General features: G+C 40.8%; 1 protein-coding gene across 1 annotated transcript in view; it reads right to left on the bottom strand.

The window, feature by feature from the left end:
• Positions 1 to 26,825, bottom strand: part of LOC118583075 (SLX4 interacting protein) — a 172,990-nt gene that overhangs the window by 126,887 nt on the left and 19,278 nt on the right. The window lies entirely within an intron of this gene.

Below are 26,825 nucleotides of genomic sequence, written 5' to 3'. Positions count from 1 at the left end.
TTTGGTCTAAAGATAATTGTCATATTGTCTCACTATTTTCCATTATAAATTAATGACATCTGTAATACTGAATCATAAAAACTCTGTCCAAAGAACTGTATTAAAAATTACATGGAACTGATTTCTCTAAGTGGCCTCTTGACAAACGTATTACCCACCCTTTTCCATTAAGGCCTTTAGAATCCTGATCTACAGCTGGCCTTGGAAAACTTGGAAGTATGTTTAACTGCTGAAAATCTAACAAGTTAGTGTAGTTTTTTTTGTTGTTTTTTGTTTTTTGTTTTTTTTTTTTTTTTTTTTTTTTTGTGAAGTGAGGAGGATTGGACTAGATTTTGATTTTGTTGTTTTTGTTTTTAACCCTTCAAGAGCTAATGCATTTTCCATGGAGAGCAGAGACATGCAGAGCTAGAAGGGCATGCAATCTACACTAACGCAAAACTTTGTTTACTGAGTAATATACTAAGGCCCAAAGAACCCCAAAAAGTAGATACAAATCAGTTGAGCAAGCAAACTAACAGGCAACACTTACTCTTTTCTGACTAAAGAAAAATGTATGTGGGAGGGTCAGCATGAAGACCTGATTTTAATCCATAGTCCTAATGTAAAAAAGTAGGGTGGGTCAAAAACCCAAGCAGGGAATCAAAGACTGACGTGTCAAACTGTCTTCTAAATACTTATGTTACTCCCAAATTGGTGCTACTCTGGGTAGTAGCTCTTTTTGTAGTAAGCAGAGGTGAAGCAGAGACCATAACTGGTCAAAGTGCTGAAATTAAGTTACTGTTGATGCTTGGTCCTATATCACACATCTACATACGTGCTCAAGAATGTTCAGGGAACACAGAGGAAGAGGGAGTGGAAAAAGCATGGGAACCACGAGACGGGAAAAAATGCTGCAAAACTGTCTTCTGGACACCACATGGCTGCTACATAAACTCAATGCAGCTGCAATTACCTGTACAAAAAGAGGACCATCAACAGTCCATCATGCACAGGAGAAGGCTTTGGAGACCCCACCCCTCCTTGAGGGTCTATGGGCAGTTAATGATTGCTAAGGCAGGGGGCGTGTAATTTTCTTTAAGAATGTAGCCACTGATAAGTTGCCCATGCTCTAGCAAATAACTCCTCAAATCATGCTCATGCAAGCAACTCAGTGATGCTTCATTTTAAAAAGGTATCAAAGTAGGCGGCAGGCTTGTTGGGAAGAAGCACATCTCCTATCAGGGGAGAAGAAGGGGATGAGAACAGGTGATGGGGGACAAAAATGGTCAAAATTCACTATATATGTGTATAAAACTGTCAAAGAAAAAAATTTAAAAGATACATACATTTAAGTACAAACTATCTGCATTCTTTACTAAAATTTTTTTTTAAAATGTCTTCTAAGAAAAAGAAAAAAGCAGGGTTTCGAGAGTGGGCCTGAAATCACATCACTGCAGAGGCAGAGGCAGGAGGAACCCTGGGCCTCACTAGTCAGCCACTCTAGCGGGATTAGTAAATTCTAGGCTCAGTGAGAGACCCTGTCTCAAAAAGTAAGACGGACAATAGCATATCAATCCCCGGCCTCCACGCACAAATGTGCACACAAACTCACATACACCATTTTTATTTTTTAAAGACAGTTTAGAAAGCAGAAATTCGGACATTACTTTGTTCTAATAAGAAAATGTTCTTTCAGACTACAGTCCTTTCAAAAGAGTAATTTTTTAAGTCTTCAAAGAAATGCCAGAAATGAAAGTTTAATGTACCTAACTTGATTCAAGTAGTATATAAGACCATTCACATTACCTTAGATCTTGATATTTTGATAACCAAGGACACTGAGGTGCCCTGGATATATACTTGTTCAATCATCTACTCCAGGGAAGATAACATCACTGAGGTCTTTTGTATGAATACAATGCCTTCCTATCAATATTTCTTCTACAACCAAATTCATACAAACCCACATATGACAGCTCCCAAAGCCTCTTCCTCATCCTTACTACTTTTCCAGGGATATTTCAGGGACTATGAAATAAAGGAAAGTGCCTGGCACACAGAATATCTCTTCAACTCCAGGCTCCAAGCAGAAAACAGTACCTTTTTTCTCAACACCAGCAACATTCCATCCCTGCCTTTCTACTAGTTTAGCCACCCTGCATGGTACTTCTCTACTCCTGAACTCTTATGAACATAACACATCTTCAGTGAATTCATGCATAAATACTTAAAAAAAAAAAAAAAAACCCACTGGTCTTATTTTCAAGCCAATGTTACAAATCCTATCTGGGTCCAGCATGGCCAAGTGAGGCTCAGGCTAGAGAACCTTGATTGTGAGGCCAACACAGAAGAGCTGGACATCAAGTTGGACTGCTCAGAAAGACTCTATCTCAGAAAGAAGAAAGTAAGAAAGTTGAGAGAAAAGAAGAGAGGAGAAGAGAAATGTTTCTATATAGTAAAGGGAAAAGTAGGGAACAATGATGATTACCTTGCTTAAAATGTCAGCAAATAAAATAGGAATGCAACAACCAAATATTCTAACCCCTTAAATACATTAGCACCTTGCATATAAGAGATGTAAAAACCAGTAATATTACCATCCTAGTGACTTTAACAAGTTTACACACACACACACACACACACACACACACACACAAAGGGTCTCACTATATATCCCTTGCAGGTCTGGAACTTGCTTGTAGACTAGGCTGGCCTCAAACTCACAGTGATCCTACAACCTCTGCTTACTGGGTGTCAGGATTAAAAATTATATGCCACCAGTGGTTTCATGACTCAAGAGCCCAGTGATTCCTCATCAGTGCTCAAAAACACAACCCAGTTTCTGTTTCTCAGTCAGGCTCATGAAGGCTTGTAGCCACTATTTCACCCAACACTACCTCCCCCTTTTCCCCTGGCTTTAGGCAATCCTGCCTCTTCAAGGTTCCCTTCGAAGCCATCTTCATCTCTACCATGCTGTCTGTGAATGTGACATAGTGAGTGGGTTCTGATCTTAGGGATTCAGGTATATCCCCTGGGATTGACACCATCACCCTCTTCTTGAGACATCATATACACAATTTAAATATAGGAATCCCATATTATTAGTTATCTTTTTCACATAAACATGACTTTTAAGTCTCTTAGTTGTTTTCTGTTGCTAAAACAGAGTATCTGGGCCTGGGAAATTTATAAAGAAAAAAGGATTTTTGTTGTTGTTATTGTTCATAGTTCTGGAGACTGGGAAGTCCAACACAGTACCAACACCTGCTCTCATTCTATTGAGGGCTTCATGTAAGTTGGACATATGGCTGTAAACAAAAAGGCAGTCAGGGGGTGGTGGTGGTGCATGCCTTTAATCCCAGCACTCAGGAGGCAGAGGCAGGCAGGTGGATCTCTGTGAGTTCAAGGCCAGCCTGGTCTCCATAGCAAGTTCCAGGAAAGGCGTAAAGCTACATAAAGAAACCCTGTCTCAAAAAACCAAAAAAAAAAAAAAAAAAAAAGGTAGTCAGATGTGTGCAAAAAGATCAAAACACAGTAACAGACTCACTATAACAATGTGTTCTTCCAGGAACCATTCCACCATTACCAGAGCAAAAACTCTCTTGAAAGCCAGCAATCCATTAAGAGATCTCCAACACTGATGTAATCAGGGACATGCCACAGTGTGAGTTTTGGGTGGGGGCAAACTAGCTCCACACCATAACCATACTAAGTACAAGAGACTTTGCTTCAGGAGGAGTACATCTTACATGTTCTTTCATTCACTTAGGCATAAAATTCTTACGGACATAGGTAACAGATACAGGTCTGGATACATAAGAAGAAATCCATAAGGCTTCACAATGTTGGTTATCTCCCAGAATGCCTAGGTGACAAACACAAAGAGGTCTTTAGGAAAAGGCTATGGGAAGCTTGCTCTACATTTATTCATATGCCACACTAGCTTATCACCAAAGCTTATCACCAAAGTCCTCAGGGAATAACTAAATAAGTGAATGAAACTCGTAGCTAAAAGGAGAGAAGGGTATACCTAAATTCCTTTAATAATATTTTGTAAACTAAGACCAGACTCAGTTTTACTGTCAGAATGAGTAAATAAGCAAATCTCTCATTGTAGAAGAGTAAGAATTCTTCCCCCCTCCTAAGCTTATGACTGAGGCTTTCCTAAGACGACTGAGATGAAGACACAGAATGTACTTGGTGTAAATTGCACACAGCATGGGGACGTTCACAAGAAAGACAACCTGAACAAATAAGTAAACCTGTATAGATTTTATGCTACGGTTGATGTAGAAGTGAATACCATTGGAAAAGCATTACTAAAAAAAATAAATAAATAAGACCTAGGACTGGAAGCTAGGTGTGGCGGTACACGCCTTTAATGCCAGCGCTCAGGAGACAGAGCCAGGTGGATCTCTATGAGTTGAGGCCAGTGTGGTCTACATAGTAATTCCAGAACAGCCTGTCTCAGAACAAAACAAAAAGATCTAGGGCTGAGAGATGTCTCAGTCAATAAAATACTAGCTGCACAAGCATGAAGAGACCCTGTCTCAAAAAATAAGAAAAAGATGCCAGGCCTAGTGACCCATGTGTTTAATCTTAGCACTAAGGAGGCAGAGGCAATTGGATCTCTGAGGTTAAGGACAACCCAGTCGATGTACTGAGTTTGAGGACATTCCAATTTACATATCAAGTTCCAGGCCAGTGATATGTAAGGCTACATAGTGAAACCCTGCCTCAAATAAATAATAAATGTAAAGAGCAACTTAGAAGGACATAAGATATTGACCTCTGGCTTCCATGATACACACACACACACACACACACACACACACACACACACATACATACATACACATGTGCTTGCTGTGGGATGGTCCTTTTGTATGCTATGAATATGTGCTGCTCTCATTGGTTAATAAAAAGCTGACAGGCCAGTATCTGGGCAGGAATTTAGGTGGGACAGCCAAACTGAGAATGCTGGGAAGGAGAAGGGCAGAGTCAGGAGTCACCAGCCAGATGCAGAAGAAGCAAGATGAAAAAAGGTAAGATGAGAAAAGGCACCAAGCCACATGGCTAAACGTAGATAGGAATTATGGGTTAATTTAAGTGTAAGAGCTGGTTAGTAAGAAGCCTGAGCTTCGGGCAGAGCATTGCTAAGTAATATTGTCTCCACGTCAATTACTTGGGAAGTGGTTGCTGGGTATTTGGGAGTTGCCGGCGGGACAGAATCTTCCACCTACATGTACTACATACAGTCCATACATTACATATACATGAACATGTATATACACATACATCACACACACAGTGATGCATACAAAGTAAGCTCTAATGGTAATGGAGGCAGAATAAGGGTATGTTTCTTCAGATGTCTCTATGACACTCTGCCTTCAGAGTTAGGGACTTTGTTTCATCTGAGTATAGGGAGGGTTCTTCCAGGACACAAACTTCACAACTTTCTCAAGAAAATGCTCAGAGACTTCTTCTCAGGTGAGTGAAGCTAAGGACAATCTGACTGTTTCTGCTGCTTCACAAATGCCACAGTTTCACATCTAGGGGTAGCATGTCCTTAACTTCATCACTGAGGTAGGTGTTTCACAAATGTCATGGTGTCATAGCTTGGGAGAGTATGTCCTGAACCCTATCATTGAGGTAGAATTTTTATAGGAAAGAATTTATTTTCCTTTTTGCTTCTAGTGTCTTTTACAGACAGGAATTAGTAAAAATCTAACCTTGCATTTTTGCAATACCCAGGCTATTTTCATCTAAATGCCAGCCAATCCACACTAAAAATCTTTCTTGGTAATCATATTTTTGCTATTAAAACTAAAGAGAACACATTCAACCAATAAGTGAAAAAATAAGCACAAAAGATGAGGAGATTGCCGGGCGGCACTCGCCTTTAATCCCAGCACTCAGGAGGCAGAGGCAGGCAGAGCTCTGTGAGTTTGGGGTTAGTCTGGTCTATAGCATGAGTTCCAGGATAGCCAGTCAAACCCTGTCTCGGAAGGAGGAAAAAAGGGTAAGGAGATGAACTAGTAAATAACCGCCATCCTGAAAATTCTCACCAAGACTTCTCAACCTGGAAAAAAGTCCACTGAACAAATAGGGATTTTCTGAAACTGCATCTCTGAGCTAAGCATGGCAGTGAACACATGATTATGGTCTTGGCACCCAGAAGGCAGAGGCAGGAGGATGCTGCAAATTCTTGGCCAGGTGAGTCACAAGATAAAACCCTGTTTCTTAATAAAAATAACAGCTTTAGACTGGGGAGCAGCCCAGTAGTAAGAGTATGTGTTCAGCATATATAAGGCTCTGAGTTTCTTCCTGTTTTTGTGAGGATTATGTCTGTGGGTTTGGGCTTTGGTGTTTTTGCTTTGAGACTGAATCCTGCAATGCAGCACAGGCTGCCATGAACTACAGACAATCCTGCTTAAGCCTGCTTGGTGCTGGGATGTAAGACATTCGCTGCTGGTAAGACTCTTGGTTTGAACTTCTGTACCATAAAAATAAATAAAAATAACAGCTTTATTAGCATATAATTTCATACCACAAATTTTGTATTTCGTAAGTTTTAGGGCATGTATACAGTTGTATGGCTCGCTCCATCATCTAATTGTGAAGCACTTTCATCATTCCCAATCTATCCATCTATCTTGCAAATCAGTTTTCTTCTATGAATTGTGGAAAATGGCTATTTGGGAAGCAGAACTAACTATGGGGAGGGGAAGGTGCCCTAGCCTGGCCCTGCCATCCCCAACAAGAAGCACACTCCAAACTAGAGTTCCACTACAACCTTGGGAGAGTAGGATCCAGACATGATGGCAGAAAACTATCTCACCTCAGCTGAATTTTCGCTGCAGAGACGAACCAATGCTCAGTCCTCAAACTATGGCTTTAAGGAAAATCAAATCAACATCAAATAGAGGGGGAGAATATAAACATTCATTTACACTGCACTGAGATGAACAGGATGTGTGAAAGAACCACACAAAACCAAGATTAAGGTTCATAGGACAGCTTTCATCCTGCTTCCATCAAAAGCACAACACAAGAAAAGAAACAAGCATGCAGAAGGCATGTGCCCAGCCCCCAAGAGAACACAATAAAGAAACAGGAATGCCAGATGCTACAAAGGAGGCTGGGGGCCCAGAACTGACCTTTGACCACCTCAGTCCCCAGTGCATCTATTTCCCTAAAGGGCTTTTCTAAGAGTAGGGACAATGAAAAGAGGAGTCAGAGGAGCCAGGTGCCCTCTTGGAATTACACCTACCCTCCTAGTTCCTAAAATAATGTGTTTTAGTATGACTGGTAAAGGTGGTATGGTTAGTAAATAGTTTTAAATTATAAATCACCATAACGTAAGTAGTTGCCTTATTACTAGATGAAGTTGACTCTAAGTCAATACCTTTCAACAAGATTACAGATAGCAGTGTCAATCTCCCCCTAAGTTCACGGCTTTACATCAGAGAGCAGCTTGAGAACTGACTTAGTCTCTACTTCCGCCATGAGTGGGTGATCCGCTATCTGCCTCGAACCTCTGTAGAGACTGGTCAATAATATGGCGTAGTTCCAGTGCGTGAGAGTGACATCAGGTGACATGAAGGCATCTAGTTCAGTAAGTGGTTGGATAAGTGTCGGCTGCCTTCTTTTGCTTTTACAGAAGCTTTTATACGAAAGTTTGTAACAAAAAACCACTATGCACCTGTGATCCCAGAACTTGGGAAGTGAAGTCAGGAGGACCAGGAGTTCAAGGCCAGCAGCCTCAGACTCTGTCTCAAAAAATAAATAAATAGATAGATAAATAAATAAATAATCCAGATATGAAAAGAAATAGAAGACTCTTGAATTCACATTTTAAACTGCTGGAATAAAATATCAATGAAGATGAAGAGAAACCTAAATAATCCTAAAACTGGTTCATTTCTAGATGATATTTTCAATTTGTTTACTGTGAAGGCTTGCTTAGAAAGCACTAATTACAAAGTACTGTGTCAGACATTATTTTGGTTTGAATAGGAAGTATCTCCTATAGCAGTGGTTCTCAATCTTCCCAATGCTGAGACATTTAGTGCAGTTCTTCATGGTGTGGTGACCTCCAATCATACAATTATTTTCATTGCCACTTCATAACCGCAGTTTTGCTACTCTTATGAATTGTAATGTAAATATTCTTGGAGATAGAGGTTTGTCAAAGGGGTCACAACCCACAGGTTGAGAACCACTATCCTATAGACTCTTGGATTAGAGGGTTGATCCCTAACTACTGGTGGGACTTTAGGTGGCACAGGAAACTTTAGGAGGCAGGACCTCACTGGAGCAAAGTCACAAGGGCAAGTCCTCAGGTGCTTGATCTTGCCCCGTCAGTCAGTCTCTGATGTCTTGTCGGTGCTTATCTCTATGGCTGTCTGTTTTTCTGTCTTCCTCCATCTGTGTGTATATGCATACATACATATGTGCGCGCGCACACACACACACACACACACACACACACACACATACACACACGCATCCATGCATACAGATTGTGTCCGTTTTCTTCAATCCTAGAGACAGAATCTAGGGCTCTGGCACGTTAGGCAAGCACTGAGGTATAACCCCAGCCCTTACAGTTTTAGTAATATTTCTTAGGATTTAAACTGAAGACTGAAGGAAGAAGAAAAGACATTTTTAACGTTACAGAGGAAACTGCTACTGGTACTAAGATCCAAAAAAAAATCTAGATTAAACATATGGGTGTTAACGTTCCATGGTACTTTTTTAAAATCAGCATTCAGATTGAATAACACTTCATTTACAATTCCCCACAATGTTGAAAATGGATGCTGGGTACATTAATGTTCATCACATTCCTCCCCTTTTGTGAAATTTTCCATAAAAGGTTTTCTTTAAAATCTACACATACATACCCTTCCCATGATCCCTGCCGCATAAGGCTGATTAAAGTAAATTTTACAAAACACACCCTTCTATGGATAATTTTAGCTTTTCCTAAAAATAAACATTCTAGTCACCAACCCAAGGAGGGGCAGTGGCTCAGGAATGCCATGTCATGGCAGATGGAGGATCAGTCATTGTGGGAAGTGAAAGAGATGCAGGCAGCTGCATGGGAACTGACACAGCGGCAGTGGGCAGCGGCAGCAGCGGCAGCAGACTCCTTGGACACCCCGGCCAACAGAAGCATTTCATCAATGGAGATGGTGAGCAGCTGCTAGCAAGCAGCACTCATCAGTGATGATTAAAAACGCTAAAGCTACAGGCACATTTTCAGTTGATCCGTGTACCGGAGGAAGTAGGCACGGAGTGCTGAGTCAGAAGCAAATGTGCAGACTCATAGATGACTAATAATTCTCTGGAATGCATTCAGGGCTCTAAGATTTAAGACCAGATTCACACTACTGGAGACACCTATGGAGCAGACATCCAGAACTTTTACTAGAATGACATAACATGCTCTCTTCTCCAACAGTATGTTTATCACCAAAATATATACACATTGAGGGTTGTGAATAACACTAACATGCCTCAACTTTCACACCAATAATAAAACCAGTTGTAAACTACACAGAAAGCAGTCATGATTGTCCTTACCCCAGGAACCCAGAGAAATGCTCAAAGATCAAATTTATTACAGCTATCTCTTAAATGTGTCACTCAAGCCCCTCCACAAACACTCATTATTATGATCTGAAAGAATGTAAGTGTATGTGACTGTCATGAGAAAAACAAAACAAGAAAACCTGGCCAACTTTACAGGCCTCTAACCTAGAGTTAGTACTATACAACTTCTGGAGGAACCCATGCCTTGTGTTTGGACAACTGCCATGCCCGAGGGTGGGCAATGGGGACCCTGTGTGCACTAAGAGGCACTGCCCTTGAACCACAGTTGAGGCAGCAAATCTCCACACCTGTTCAACTAGCTTCCAGAAGTGTGGCACTCTTGCATGATATGTTGCTTGGGGAATAGGTCACTGTGTCCTCCAAAGTGCACTGAGGAGCAGACAGAGAGCAGCAGAGAGGGAGTGACATGGAAATGCAGAGACTACAGTCCTCCAAGACAGGCCCACAGTGCAGCTGCCTGGGAGTAGGGTCACTGGCAGCCAAAACCTGCCCCCCAGACCTTCACAAAGCTTGATAGGACTTTGTCAGCTCACTTTGAGTCACTCATACTCCCAAGTCATAAAATACCCTTTTCCAGTTCCATTTAAGTATGTGAGGATTTGCTATTTCCTTTAGCAGAGCCTTTGACTAACCGTTACACCAGGCCAGCGTACTTTTTATTGCCTCTAAGACATTAAGTTCTCAGGGCAACTTTTGAATTTCTTGACCTCCTCTGCAGAGACTCTCATCTCATCCCTGAAAAAGCAGGAGGGAGACTGTCCAGTATGCTTACATTGCCCCTCTTCTGAGTTAACCTGTACAGGACCCCTGTATACTCCACTGGCAGCAGCTAAGCCACTCAAGCTGAGGCGGAACAGAGATGTGGCTCAAGTCTTCAAGGAAGGTAACACTTCCGGGGAAGATGCAGCAACCCCTGGTGGGATGGCTCTGCTCTGTATCCTAGCCTCCATGTGAACAGACAGCTTCACTTGAAGCACTCCGCTCTTGTCCAACAGTAAAAGGCGGGAGGATGTGGGAGGACTCGTGTGGAGCACAGCAGGGAAGATGAGCCTTCCCACAGAGGACATACCTAAACCCACAACTTCCTGGAGGAAAGCAAAGGCAAAGGAAGGCATCCAGGCCTGAAGGCAGGTGCTAACAAGAAGCCAAAGCGAGTCAGGACAAGGGCTCAGCAGCAAATGTCATCTCCAAAAGCACCCGCCGCCTCTGAATCAGCAGGTCCTAAACACAGGTTAAACTGCTTCTCACTTTGAGAGCTGGGCTTAAAGAAGCAAAGGCGGCGGCCAGCAGAGGTGGAGAAGCCCAGGCTGGCTCAGGCACAGCAGCTGGGCCTAGATCTAGGACCCAGCTGGCCTTCCTTTGGGGGTTAACCATGGTCCTTATTTAACCACAGAAGGAAACAGAGAAAACTCTACATGAAGAAGAGCAACTGTGCTTGGACGGAGGGCGCAGGGTCTGGAAAGAAGGACTCTTCAAAGCAAAGGCAGACTTCAGGCATTGTCGGGGGCCGCATAAAAGGACGCTGGTGATTCCAGCAAACACTCAGGCTTTGTGCATAACTGCATCACTGTAGTTAACGTTCTTCCAACAGCAGCTTAAGAACAGCACCATCAGAACCTTGGGCCTTTCTAAGAAAGGCCTGCAATCGTTGCTTACATGGGTCTTCTTTCACTAGATGCACAATACGGTCAGATCAACAGACCAGCCACAAAATTTTCAAAACTCATCAGGACTCAAAGGAATTTCAAAATAAGCTACTTCACGAAATACCCTGCCAGAAAAATATGAATCACAATGATTAAAATTATAGTGATAACTGTTACAGTCAATGCTGATACTTACTAATATGGTTACCTAGCTGTATGCTAAACACTTTACATGCATCATTTTATTTAACCCTCACATCAACAGATGACAAAAACACCACACTTAGAGAAGGATTGTGTTGATGCTGCTGCCCCAGGGAATACACTTTGAGCATCAGTGCTTCAGAGACTACTCTCTTCCTCCAAGCCTGCTTCTCTGCCAAGCTCAGGCCAGATGCACAGGGCCCCAATCTCAGCCATCAGGCCTGATCCACAGGCTCAGAACCGAACTGAGTGCTGGCCATTCCACACAACATTTTCTTCTTCTCCCCAACAGTCACCTGAAATACCATGTTACTCAATCATACACCAAAATACATTTTCAAACCTGCACTTAATTGTAAACCTATTTTTAAAAAATAGTTACACCATTTTAGGAGAAATTTGTAACAGGAAAACTTGTTTGTCTTGCTTGAGTTCCTTATCTTAAAAGTATATATGCTGCCAGGCAGTGGTGGCGCACACCTTTAATCCCAGCACTCGGGAGGCAGAGCCAGGAGGATCTCTGTGAGTTCGAGTACAGCCTGGGTTACCAAGTGAGTTCCAGGAATGGCGCAAAACTACACAGAGAAACCCTGTCTCAAAAAAACAAAAACAAAAACAAAAAAAAGTATATATGCTAGTGCCTGTAAAACATGATTAAATACCCAAAAATCTTTATATTAAACAACCATGTCAGAAACTTCAATCTGGGTTTTAAAAAACTAACTAATCCTATCTATGGATTATTATTATGACTATTTCATTAACCCTAATATTTAAGGATTTCTTTTTATTTTTAATGGGGGGGGGGAGATGTAGACAAAGCGCTAGCTCACATATGAGTATACATGTCCCTGAATTCAGCAAAGGGCACTGGATCGCCTGGCACTAGAGTTACAGGTGGTTATGGCCACCCAATGTGGGGGCTCAGAATTGACCTCTCAGGTCCTCTGCAAGAGCAATATATGCTCTTAACACCGACTCATCCCTCCAGCCCTAACCCTAACATTTAACAGATAGGTACAAACACTCAACAATTTACCTTGCCAAAGTACAGGTTAGTAATAGGGCCTGACACCAGCTCAGCCCAAATTCCTTCCACATGTCACAAAAATTTTAGTGTTATGGAAACTTCAGGATAGATATATATGTATACACACACACACACACACACACACACACACACAGCCCAGTGACTCTCTAATTCAACACTTCATTTAATTAAAAATAAGAAAATCGGGGCTGGAGAAATGGCTCAGACGTTAAGAGCACTGGCTGCTCTTCCAAAGGTTCTGAGTTCAATTCCCAGCAACCACACAGTGGCTAACAACCATCTATAATGAGATCTGGTGCCCTCTTCTGGCCTGCAGGCACACATGCATTATATATATTATATACATAATAAATAAATAAATCTAAAAATAAGAAAATCATGACAATCTCAAATACAGCTGACAATGGGAATCCCTCCCTCACCTTTGAAAATAGACACTGATTCTCCACCAAGAAGCAAGGTCTCAGCCCTCTGCTGGATGTAACCCAACACAGTAGACATAACAGTGTGCCACTTCTAGAGAAGCCCCAGGAAGGCCAGCAGCTTACACTTTGCATGTACCCTGAGGAAGTTACTGTTAACTTAGGCAAACTAAAGCCAGCTATCTAAATGAGAAGATGCCCTTTGAAAGCAGGAAGGTATCCTGGAGAGAAGTGAACAGGCAAGTAAGGTCTTGAGTTTTGCAGCCCAGTTAATAACTGTAAGCATCCCAGTGAGTGACTCTGGAAGATGCCATGTAAAGCAGGAGCCATCCAGCTGCTTTTTTCCTTACTCACTGTACTGGGCAAGTTTGCTTAGTTACAGAGACAACTGCAGATAATGAAAGTTGCTTGCCTTACCCCTAATCAAGAATCTCTATCAAGGATTAAAGTCTAACTCTTCTGACTTCTAATCACAGCTACCTGCCACCATATGTAGCTCAGAGCATTAGCTGAGGAGGAGGACACTGAAGAGATTGACAGGCCATAGCAGCCGGTTCAGAAGCAGATCCAACTGTTTCTTTACTCAGCGTGGTCCTTACCAGGCTGCACAGGGTGCACTGGCACTTCTGCTTCACTCTGCTGCTCTGGAAGTTTGACACAATGTCTCACTGCAAACTCCCTGAGGATGGAGGCAGATGATCGGGCTTGCCTGTGTCTCAAATGCCTAACCAGGGCTTTGCAGGCAAAGACAAATAAAGACTTGGTAACCGAAACCTCACATATGAAAAGAATTAGACTAGTCCTCACTCCAAAGAATTATGAGACCAAGAACAAATAAGAAGTCAAGGCCAAGTCCCTCTGCTATACAGAACATCACTGTAAAACGATTACTGAGGGCTCCCATGGCATGCACAGAATGTTATTTTTCCAAACAGTTTCATAGCATTATACCTTTCATTATTAATTTGATATAAAAAAAACAGTGAAACAGATAATACTGTTATTTCTATCTGTAGATAAGGAGGTGGTTGTTCAGAGAATTAACATGATTTCATAGGTGTCATTTTATAAGTGAAACCACAAGATGAATTCAGGAATCCTGGGTAAAACCTAATGCTAGTTTCATATTCTAGCATTCTTTCCTCAAAAACCTAATGACCTAAATTTTAAGAAGTGACTGGGAGATGGCTCAGTGGATATTGTGCTTGCCACCCAATACTGAGTGCCTGGGGTCAGATCCCTAGTACCCATGTAAAGCCAGGTACAGTAGTGTGGTCTACAATCCTAGCACTTTCAGAGCAAGACAAGAGACAAAGAACTGCTGTAATTCACAGGCCACAGTGCACAACAAGAGACGCTGTCACAAGTAAAGTGGAAGTTAAGGACCAAACCCAAGTTTGTCCTCTCTGATCTCTGAATGTGAGGCATAGCATGTGTACATAGCATGTTTCTGTGCATGAACACACACACACACACACACACACACACACACACAAATTAATTTCAGCATGTTCTATTAAAAAAAACCTACAGAAACAAGCACGAATGACAGAGAATCATAGAAATGGCATCATAAACAAGAAGCCAATACTCATCCATAACATATAATACATTTTTCAAATAACAAGAACTGGGACGCTAGACCTGGTGTATGCTTCACCAGAATTTTTATGATGTTATACCTTTGTGAAACAAACAGCAGAACATTCTTTTCTAATGTCACACAAAATGTATTACATGTATGGATATACATATATGTGAGTACACTGGGTTGCCAAATAACTGTATAAATAACAAGTCTTGAGACCAAAGTTTTGTCACATGCTACTCACATGTGACAGAATGACACATACAGAGACCTAAGTTCCTGTATTACTTAATAATGAATGTTTCAAAAGGTACTCCCAGAGAAGTATTTAAAAGAGGTTAGGTAAACACTATGTATCTTCACAGTATATAGGTAATGAGGAGAGAGCTGTACACTAAGACAATGTCATTGCCACATGACTGTGAAATACAAAGACACGCCATACCTACTTCACCCCTAACTTCCTTAACCAAATACCCCACAAACTGGCATTGACTAGAACAATGAGCAGAAGAGCGATAACCAGAACAACACTTCTCCCGTCCCTTTTGGCCCCTTCTAGACTCTACTGTGAGGCCAGGCCTGGGCCCTAAGGCTTTCCAAAAACAAAGGCTATTCTTCCTCTCAGCACACAGCACATCATCTCTAGACTCTTGAACCAGAACAAAGCACACGACAGGTGGCCTCTGACACGCTCAGAAAGATTTCTCTGAGGCCACTCTGGATAGGTCTGGTGGTTGTGATTGTTTCCACTGTAGTGTTCAGTGTGGTATATCCTAGTAAGTGCATTCAGGCAGAAGCAAAAAACTACACATACATATACATAACAGACTCTGGATGTACATATGTTACAACCAATGGGTAAAAGACGGGCATTTTGGGTTGCATGACAATCTGGTCCTGAGCCAGCCACTTTAAAAAGCACTTCAGCTGTTCTACTTCCTTGGATCAGAGTATCTAGAGAAGTTACTTTGTGAAATATAGAACGATGATGCCCTCTACAGCCCTTAGAGAGAATCCATACAGTTGGTGAAAGATCCTGAGTCTATCTTTCTAGTAAAGACTTTTTTAACACTAGAAGATAAAATAAGACACACACTTAATATGTACATCAGGAAAAACATCAAAGTATCACAGTCTAACACTGAAGAGTTAGTTAAACATTATCTTGAGTGACAGAAGCAAACTCTACATGCTGTCATTCTGGTTATCTGTTGAAGTAGAATTAATTAGGTAACGTTGGTGTGCTAGGGAAATAGGTCAGAGTGTAAAGCACATGAGAACCGACTTTAATCCAAAACTGACAGCACCTGGAATCCCAACGCTGTGGAGACAGAGACAAATGGATCCCTGGGACTTGCTGACCAGCCTGTCAAACTTATTTACTTATTTGCTGAGTTCCAGGCCATGGAGACACCCTACCTCAAAAGAAAAGGCATAGATGGATGCTGAGGAATGACACCCAAGGTTGTTCTCTGGCCACACATATATGTACACATGTATACAACCAACTGCACACACATACCAACATGCATAAACACAAGTAAGTAAATAAAGGCTGTCTGTAAAAGAATTATTTAAACTATTTTCAAAGTCAGTAGGAAAAGACAGAACTTCAAAGTTAAGAATATACTACAAACTGAAGACTACACATTACTGGACCAGAAGAAAAGTCAGGAGGAAAAGAAGGAAAGAGTGGTATTGATGACCCCAGCAATGCTCTAGAGTACTCAGGGCCTGTGAAGATATGGCAGAAGCAGAAAGTCCTTCTGAGAAGGGTGTTCTGGGACAAGGTGTGCAATGGATGTTGACAATGAGCCGCTCGCACCGGGCACTGCACAGAAAGACAGACTGTAATTAGCACAGGAAAAGAAAGTTTGGCTTCCGGATCAGAGAAAACAAGACTTGTTCATTTGGCAAACCTGGAAGAGAATGACAAGTAGCATGAATTACAGAAGTGAAGGTAAGAAATAATAAGAGAGAAAAAACAACAACAACAACAACAACACAGGCCTGGTGACCGCATGAAATATAAATATATCAATCAGTTCCAGAGGAACAGGTGGATCATTTTCCCAAGTTGCAAAATGAAAAATCAGACCTTATCAAGGAGGAAATAGACAGTAATTACCAGAGTGCCGTCTCAGAGTTGACATTAGACCTGATTAAACACAAGGAATTACTCATTTAAGCAGGGAAACGGCACACAGATACTTGTCTAGATGAACGAAAGTAGCAGCAGGAGGCAGGCAGAGCAGGATCGACAGAGACAAGACAAGTGAGGTCAGCAAAGGCTTCCACAGGTGCCCCAGTGGAGAGGAGCAATCTCAAGACACAAAGAGGATGGACACCTTAAGAGGTGGCAAGGACAAGGACATCATGAGTAGGGCCATGGACCTGCAAATCACAAGCCAGATCTGAGGAAAACTAAAGCTGGGCCCTGCGTTTGAGGTTATAGCAATGAACTCAGGTAGAAACTTCTTAGAAACAAGTGGGAAGCTGAGGATGAGAAGCCAAGGCTGGATTTAATCATTTTTCAGTTATAAAAACAAAACAAAACAAAAAAAATGCTTATATTCCAAGGAAAAAGATAACTGATCTGGCCAGACAGAGAACACTTGGAAAAAGAAACTTCATTTCAAAACAAACAAACAAACAAATTCTCTTGTTTCAAAGCACATACACTATAGCATAAGAAGGCACCCCACATCTCTACACCCATGGTAGATTTAACCAGTTGATGTCAGTAAGCTGCTAGCAATTTTGTTCCAGTTCCACCAAGTAATTACCACACATTTAGCTGCATACATTTCCCAATCTGGCAATGGAGCAATGCAGACTTCGTGGAGAAAAAAGCAGCCTACATAAGTGGAGCACATCGCCAGCCACTGCAGTACACCCTGTATGTCTTCAAAAGAATAAAGCTCTTAAAAGAAACTGAACTAAAGAGGTCTGAAAGGTGGTGAATTTAAGAATCAGGAAAAGAAACACACAGGTCCTTCTTAGGCTTTGAAAATTTGGTAGATAAACGTCTTTGTAAAAATGTTCTCAGGGCTACAGATCACTTTCCTTATAAAAATTTATTTCTAGTAAAGAACAGAATACTTAAAATGCTTTTGGTTATCCTTTAGGAGCATTTCAGTTTTATCTTTCTTAAAATTTAGATCAGTAAGTAGAACTCAACCTATTTCAGTTGAGTTAACTTATACTGAAGCAAAATTTGCTTCAATCTTGTTTTCAATGTGACACACCAGATCAATGCATCAATTTTCAAATAAGCAATGGTAACACAGTCAGTGGCACATTCCCCTTTAGGAACACCAAAAACCTAGGACACAGGATGTAAGTGATTCACAGAGGCAAGCTAGCAAGACAAAAGCCTAATGACAGCCCATCTGCTATTCAACGGTTTCTTTCTCTGGAAATGTAATGCATTACTCTTCACATTCACTTTTACTTTAACAAGGAAATTTCATCAATTCTTGAGCATATTTAACTTTTTGTGGTGTTCTACAGAATGCAAAGTATTAACTGAGATTTAGATCTCAGCATAAAACTAAAATTGCTATCAAGGAGAAGAAAGAAAAGCATAAATAGGATAAAAAGAAATTTTTTAAATACAGTAAACTCTTGTTTCTTTTTAAACATTAATAAACCTTTAGATCTCTTACTTAAAATTTAGGAAACAAGTCAGGCTTTCTAAGCCTGTACCTCCCCACATACCCCAAGAAAAAGTGGACAATGTTGAACAGCAAAAGTAGGTGCTGTCAGCCTCTGCAATGGTGGGAAGGGGCGAAGGGTCACCGCACATTCCCCGTAGAAGACAAAGCCAGATCCACATTCCAGGGAAATTTGGCTGGTCCAAGTTTTCCTTAAATACAGATTGGCCCGCCTGTCACTAAGCCAGGCTCTGTAATCTTCCCAGGCTGCCATTGCTAGGGAAGCCAGGAATCCCTTCTAATTAATCAACTTTCACAACAAAAATTTTCCCACCCACAAAAACGTTGTGGGGAGGGGAAGCGGCAAAGCAGTCTTCATGGCCAAAAGAATCTTAGACTTTGCTGTAATCCCAAACTAATCCAAGAAAACAGATGCAGGAAGCAGAGGAAATGATCTACAGAGACAGACAATGAGCTTGGGAGCTTTTGCTGTACTGCTTCTCTGGAGCCCAAGTTAAACATGTTAAATCTTAAAATGTAATTACTGGGAATGAGGCCTGGCAACATTCTACACATCTTAAAGCCAGGAATGGGACCATGAACTTTCCCCAAGGCACATACCATATACGTTATTGGACATTTAAAGCAATAATTTATTGTTCTGGTTTCTTTTCTCTACCATTTTGTGTTTTAATGGATAAACATCTATGATTAATACCTGTATGTTCATATCTACTTCTATTTGCTTTAGGATTGCCTGATGCTTGCAGCCATTTTAACACAAGGTTAATTTCATTGAATGCTTACTCTGTCACGGTTTAAACAGGCGAGAGCATCAAAGGATAGACATTTAGACCTGTTCTGTCAGGGCCAGGAGTAACTCAAGGCTATAGCTCTTGTCTGGCATTCATAAAGGAGGCTCTGGCTTGGATTCTAAGCACTGCAGTGTGTGTGTGTGTGTGTGTGTGTGTGTGTGTGTGTGTGTGTGTGTGTGCATGCGCACACACGCTACTAGCCACCTGCAACCTACTAAGCATTTGATATATGGCTAATAGAAACTGAGGTGTTCTATAAGAAATATTTACACACATGTTGTAAAAATAAAACAAAGTATATACATACATGTATGTATACTTTGCAGGCAGTGGGGCCTGCCTTTATTATAACTACTCAATTCAGCCCACTATAATATAAAAGCAACCAGAGACAACACATTAACAAATAGAAATGGCTATGTACAAATAAAACTTTATTTTCTAAAACAATTGGCTGTCATGTGTGCTGTAATTTGGTAACTCTGTCTAAACTTGACCTTTGCTTGACTGTGAAAGTCTATGCAACTATGAATATTTTAACATACTGGGATGGGGCAAAGCCTTCAACTAAGATCACTACAGAAGCTTGAAGAGACATGTCCCTGCTGCTACCACTTCTATCAACTAGGATGAGTCACTGCAGTGTAGAACAGACCTCCCTGCTGTAGAAGACAGGGAGTTAGACATCAAGAGACCATAAAAGCTGCTGCTCCAAGGACTCCAGCCTTCGATGGGGCTGCCATTTCCTGGAAATCTGGCCTGGGACGGAGTTCTACATGAGATTTCAAGTCCAAGGTTCCAAGAATTAGAGAGAGAAAACAAACAAACAAACAAAAAACAAAAAACAAAAAACAAAAAACAAAAACACTCAAATTACGAAGGTCTGGAGAACAGCCTTTACTTTAAAAAGGAAAAGTTGTGAGTAGTAAACAACCCAGACACAAAGGGCACAATATTTGGTACCATTAGTTGCTCTGCGACTTTTGAAAACATGATCTATCCAAGAATTTTTCAACTCAGGTTGTCAAAAAGTAGATGCATCTTTATGAAAACTCTGTATAAATTTATTTCATTAAAAGTTTATTTATTTACTTAGTTTCTGAATACTATGCAGAGACAGATTAAAATGCCATATCAAAAATAAGCCCAGAAGCCAGGCATGGTAGTGCACACCTTTAATCCCCACACTTGGAAGACAGAGGCAGGCAGATCTCTGTGAGTTCAAGGCCAGCCTGATCTACACAGAGAGTTCCTGGAGAGCCAGGGCTACACAGAGAGACCGTGCCTTGAAAAAGAAAAAGAGCCCATTCTGCCCCAACTGTCACCTACCAGAGGCAAGAGGACTGAAAGCTTAGCTGTTTAATCTGCTATCAGCCATTATGATTCCATGTGTGAGCTACACTTCCTTACTATTACCACTTTACATATCGTCTTTGGAAAATGAGGACAGAATGCTTACAACCATCATCCCACACTTCCCCTTTCACCAGCCTTCCAAAGTCCAGAATTCACAATATCATGAAATGTAAGCTTTGCTCAATGTCGAGCCATAGCTTATATTTACTCTATTTCACACAACTGTCTTTTTACTTAAGACTTCAGAGTTACATCATTTTTCTTTTTTTTGTTAGTTTCCTAAATTCCTATGACTAAATTACTCCCAGGCCCTCTGACAGATCAGAAAAAAGTTTTCTTTATATATGTAAATGCACAAGGCCTCTTCCTACTTTCCATTTTTTGTTACTTGCAAGGCACCCTCCCTCCTATACCAATTGAAATGACTATACTCTGAACTTCATCCATAATGGTCAGCATGAGATTTGTTTAGGCCCTGGCTGTCTTCAATTCTCTACGTCCAGGATCTCATGTATAACCCTCTGTTTAAGCCCCACTTTGGAGAACAACAGCCTAAGATAGGGCACACAGAAAGCAAATTTCCCTGACCTTAGCATCTTTGAACAGGTCTCCATCCACCATAATATGTGCTTCAAAGCTGGACGTGAAGAGAGTTCCGGGTTGGAACCGTTTCCTTAGTGTTCAAACCTCGGGGTATTACTATTCTTGCTGCCTCACTGCTCCTGTGGAGCAGGCGGTCCTCACACTTCAACCCTCTCTTCTGGGTTGTTCTTTCTCCCTTCCTGTCCCCCTTCTCCTCCTCCTCCTCTCGCTTCCTGCCTCTACCTCCTCCTGCTCCCCACACCAAGTCTCTGCTGGGAAACTGTAGCATGGCAGGCTCAGCACAACCCTTCTCCATTGGTTTTGCTGGATACTCACTCACCCTTTCCAGCAGGAACTTTGTGTCCTCTGTGGTAAATTTCATTATACTGTTTTTTCCACAGTGTTCCTTTCTAATACTTGTCGTTTTTTTCTAGAACTTCAACTTTTGATATTAAGACCAAATTCTAATTTTCTTAGTTTTTTTTTTTCTACATTTTTAAAACAATCTTTTGTTTTCATTTCTGAGCAATATTCCTTGACAGGCCTTGATATCATAAAAAAAAAACTTGTTTCTATCATGTTTTAATAGTATGCTTTCCTATTCTCAACAATTTCTGTTTATATCAACCTGATCTTGTTTCATCACTATAAGAGCTTTCCTTTTGCTCTGAAAATAAAAATTAAACTAATTTTCATCCCTCCCTAAACTCTCTCTGACCTTCTGAGTTTTCAATCATTTTAGTCTGTATTTCTTATATTCTAAGTTTCCCTTATATTTGTGCTGATGCTATTTTTCATTCATAATTAAAACAATGACGTAGTACTGGAAGCCTTGCACATATGACTGGGCTTGGCTAACTGAGACTCCCATAGGAGCCTATGTTTGATTAATGGATCCCAAATGGAGGTTACACTAATGTCACACAAATAGACCATAATTTGAAAAGTATAATTAGAGATAAAAAGATATTTCAAAATTAAATTCAATAGATATAGTAACTATAAATTTTATGTATCTATGAATATAGTTTAAAACTTTAAGAAAACTCAATAAAATTAAAAATAAAAATATATAAATTTTAAATCACAGTTGGATATTTTAATATATTTGTCAATTGACTGAACAAATGGATAATATTAGCAAATACATAGCAAACTGGTATAACACAACTGTAAAATCTGATTTGTTTTATTTATACATGGATATTTTATATATGTGTTTATTGTATATTACTATACCTGATGTTACATATGTGATATAAAATCATTCTAGATAATATCACATTTTTCAAATGTTTACAAAGCAGTTTTTATAAAAACAGAACTTCCCTAAAGACCAATTTAAATATGATCAACAGAAATTCCCAAACAGAAAAAAGAGATTGCAATAACCAATATGCCAAAACATATATCATAATGAAATTTATTAATTATTTGACCAAATCCCTACCTTAACTGTATCTACTGTGAAGAACGCAATTAGGCAGGAAATGCTTTGACAGAATCATATAGCTTTAAGTATACACAACAGAATAAAAAGGTTTGATGGCAAAGGTTTAGGCTTCTGCCTTAAGAACTTGGCTTAAGTAAAGGAAAGAAAGGATACAGATAAGAATCTGAAGAAACAGAAACATGCTCTCTGCAGACAGGAAAAGAAGGTGGCTCTCTGAAGAACACTAAAAGCAACAAACCCCCACAGCACTACCAATAACCATGGCTTGCTGAGGGTCAAGCCTGGCTGTCAGCTGTCAGGAGTTCTAGAACCAGGATTACGACAGGGGAAGATGGAAAGCTGGACTCATAATGCCCTAGGGACACTGACAAAAAGGGGGACTTAGAACTGAAGCCACTTTCTTTGAGCCTGGAATTAATAAAACTTCCTGTGTGTAGATCTGTCTATCCTTTCATCACAGAATTTGATGTTTAGCATACGAGCACTCAATCCATAGACATCATCCGGTAATACTTCTAAGCTCAGTTTGTCTATAACCAAGGATATAAGTTTTCTGGGGCCAGAGCTATTCACTTCATTCCTTTGAGAAACAGTGACTGATATTTGTGAAAATGTAACTAAAACTGCTCTTCTCTGTATCTAGAAGTGACCAGTGAACAGTGGCTCCGTCCATCTAGAACCTTGGAAGCAGAGAGGGAGGAAAAAACATCAAGGAAATAAATTATCTGCAAAATAAAAATAAAAAATAAAAACCCTCCTACCCAACTCTGCTGTGGGTTCTAAATGTATACTGTCCACAGGTTAGTAGAACCCTGAGCCATGAAAGTAAATCCGGGCTACAACTAGCAAAACACCAATGGCCTCAGCAGAAATAAGGTTAAAATTACTCAACTGCTCTTCAGAGCACATCTTTCTACCCATGTATGTTGGGGGACTACATATACATGAATACATATGTATAATGCTATATATAATATCAAAAACCACAAACATAAACTCTAATGTCAGCACTTCTGAGGCTGAGGTAAGAAGATCATGAGTTTTAAGTCAGCCTGGGTAATACAGCAAGGCCTCAAATACAAATATTAATGTCAGACAAACAACACAGCAATTTAATTGACCCAGTTATTTCATACTTGGTATGTAATATTGTAAATAACTGAGAAACTTAAAAGCAATTATAAAGTAAATTACTGTAGAATTATTACATTAAGATGATAAAATGGCCGGGTGGCGGCGGCAGTGGCGGTGCACGCCTTTAATCCCAGCACTCGGGAGACAGAGGCAGAAGGATCTCTGTGAGTTCAAGGCCAGCCTGGTCTACAGAGTGAGATCCAGGAAAGGTGCAAAGCTACACAGAGAAACCCTGTCTTGAAAAAAACAAACAAAAAAAAAGATGATAAAATGAGAAAATGGAATCGTTTTAAAAATTGGGCAAGCATACATGAACTAGTAGAATGTGAATTTTTTTAAAAAATGAAAAAATATATATTTGTAAATAAAAACATCATAACTAAAATTAGAACAGCTATCTATCATCCATTTCAATTAACCCCTTCCGGCTTGACGTCTCCCACCCCAAAGTGTGTTTCTCTTTCACCTGCACATTCGATGCAGATGAAAGTCTTTGGTTAAGTGGAAGAAGCACGATGAAAAAGCACTCTGGAATTAAAAGTTGATGTGCAGGCTGGAAGGAAGGAGGGGCACTCTGAAAGAAGTATTGAGCTAATGGGAAGGACAAGTTGATGGCTGTGCATCAGACACACCTCCTGGACCTGTCCACTGCAGAAGGCATATGGTGACAGCACCAATGGCATTACACCCTGGGGCAGAGCAGAACCATTTACAAGGGCTCTACGCCAGACATTTAGAAAAAGACTCCAAGGGAATGGGCTGTGAGCTGCTAAATGCCATGGTTAGGGAACTAGTTCCTTGCCTGTGTGATGAGAGGCAGGAGGAACATGATCACTTGGACTGGACCAGTTTCTGTAGCTAGTCTGCAAACCTGAAACTCACGCTTGTGGTAACACCCCTGACCTGGAAGCTGGGTTCCAAGGCTTTCAGACACAGCTGGGAGATGGAGTAATATGGTAGCAAAGTCAGCTGTGTCAGTGTGTACAGCACGGGGGTCAGCATATCATCTCTAGACAGAATGAAAGTTCTAGGATTGACATGTGGCCAAAGTTAGGTGTCTTCCTGAGCCTCAGAAAGCCTCTGATGAACTCTGCAAAGAGCCTAGTCCACTTTAGAGCCCAGAGCTTGCTAAGGTACAGTCTTCGACAGGTCAATCTCACGCTTCCAACCTGTAAGCAAGTCAGGACTTTACCCAGCAAAATTCAAATATAAATTGTGAAGAGAACAGAATCAATTAGGACATGCAATCTCAGGTGGAAATTGGAAGAATTTTCCAAAACCAAATGTATTATACTGCATTCCAACATAGATAAATCTATGCCTAGAAATGTGCCTCAAATTAAACAGTAGAAATAAAAATCTTAAGAGACAGCAGAGACGAAGGACAGACAACAAAGAAAAGGATTGGTCCTGTCAGGGCATCAAGAAAGAGACTGGGCATACTAGGCTGTCAACAGACTTCTTGACTAGACTCTGGTGCAACCCAGCATCTCTCCACACAGGGAGCTTCCCACAGCACAAATCAAGTTCCCTCCTCTGGGCTGGTCCTTGTTCTGACTAACAGAATGCCAACGGGGGTGGTAGCTGAGACTTAAATCCAGGCCTTTGAGGGTGAGCAAATTACACTGCTCCGTTGTTATAACTCTTGTTTAGGGCTTCCGTACCTAGTCCCTATGCTAGGAGAAGCCAAAGCCAACAACTACGGGAATTAAAAAATAAAAACGGCAAACAACGAGTGCTAGCCATATGACGATGCCACACTTGGTGTCCCTAGTAACTGCAGTCCCAGCTAACATCAAAAGGAGAAACTACCTACACAGAGTCAAGAAAGAAACATGAGATCTTTTTAAGTTACTATTTTAAACCAGTAATCTCAATCTCTCTCTCTCCCTCCCTCTACCCCCACCCCCAAACACAGGGTCTCACTATGAAGACCAGGCTGGCTTTAAACTAACAGATGTCCATCCACCTGCCTCTACCTCCTGAGTGCTGAGATTAAAGGCATATATCACCAGATAATTTTATTTATGTTTGTCTTTTGAGGCAGAATCTTGCTACATAGTAAAATAATGTTAAAAGCAATTTAGTATCGTTCTAGATCCTAGAAATCTAGATGAAGATTAAAATACATTTTGATAGACAAATAGTGAATGTTCCCCACTTAGACACCCTTATAAAAGAAATCCTCAAGAGTATATGCATACCAGAAGTAACTGTAAACAATAAAATTTATAAATCCGCTAGCAAACTAATTAAGCACTGATTTAACTAAGAATAAGATAATGACAATATTACATTTTTTCATAATCTGATTAACCAAATACTGGAATTTGAGCTGTTTTATTAACAATATTTTTATTATTTGGAAATTTCACATAATTTCATTCACTTCCTGGTCCTCCCAGGTCCACCCCTCCCCCCTTGTGACAGTCCCAAAAACAAAAGAAGAAAAAAAGAAAAAAATATATCAAGTCTAATTCGTGTTGCCCATATACTCACTGGAGCATGGTCAAATTCGCAGTGACCTGCCCCTTAAAAAAACTGAGTCCTTTCCTACCCTACCACTGCCAGAAGCCATCAACTGGACGGCTTCCCTATGACAATTTTTAAGAGTTCTTTCCATTGGCTTTGATTATTACATGTATTGTGTGTGTGCAAGGCAGGTGGCCAGACAATTTGCAGGAATTGGTTCTCTCCTGCCATGTGGGTCTCAGGAATACAACTGAGGATCAAAACCAGATAGTAGTCAGGCTTTGTGCCAAGTGCCTTTACCTGCTGAGCCATATCACTGGCCCTGCTTTGGTGTTTTTAATTGCCCTGGAAGATAGTGACAGTGTTACACAGAACTGACCAGGAGAACAGCCAACATAAATGACAGTATCTCCAAGAGCTCACACAAGGTATTTATCAAGTCTTCCCCAGACCTTGTCCCACATAGAGCCCTTTCTCACTATACTCAAGATGCTCTCAGCTCTACTACGAATGGATAGAGACGGCCAATTTAAAAGAGAAAAATGAAGAAGTCAGCTGTTGGAGTTCCCTTTCTGTTACCGTGATAACACATTGTCCAAATGCAACTTAGGAGAGCAAAGGTTCCTCTCACAACTCCAGATGACAGCCCATCACTGAAGGAAGTCAGGGCCTGGACTCAAGGCAGGAGCTGGAAGCAGCAACAATGGAGGAACACCCCTTGCTGACTCACTCATTAGCTTTCTCACAGGCTTATTCACATGCTCAAGCTTACCTCACTTCTTACCTCACTTTCTTAGCCCAGGACCACCTGCCTAGGAATAGAGCTGCCCATCATGGGCA

Source organism: Onychomys torridus, chromosome 4, assembly GCF_903995425.1.
Source record: "Onychomys torridus chromosome 4, mOncTor1.1, whole genome shotgun sequence".
NCBI classification, from domain to species: Eukaryota; Metazoa; Chordata; class Mammalia; order Rodentia; family Cricetidae; genus Onychomys; species Onychomys torridus.
Note: the sequence above shows the minus strand (reverse complement) of the source record. Positions and strands in the feature narration are given on the sequence as shown.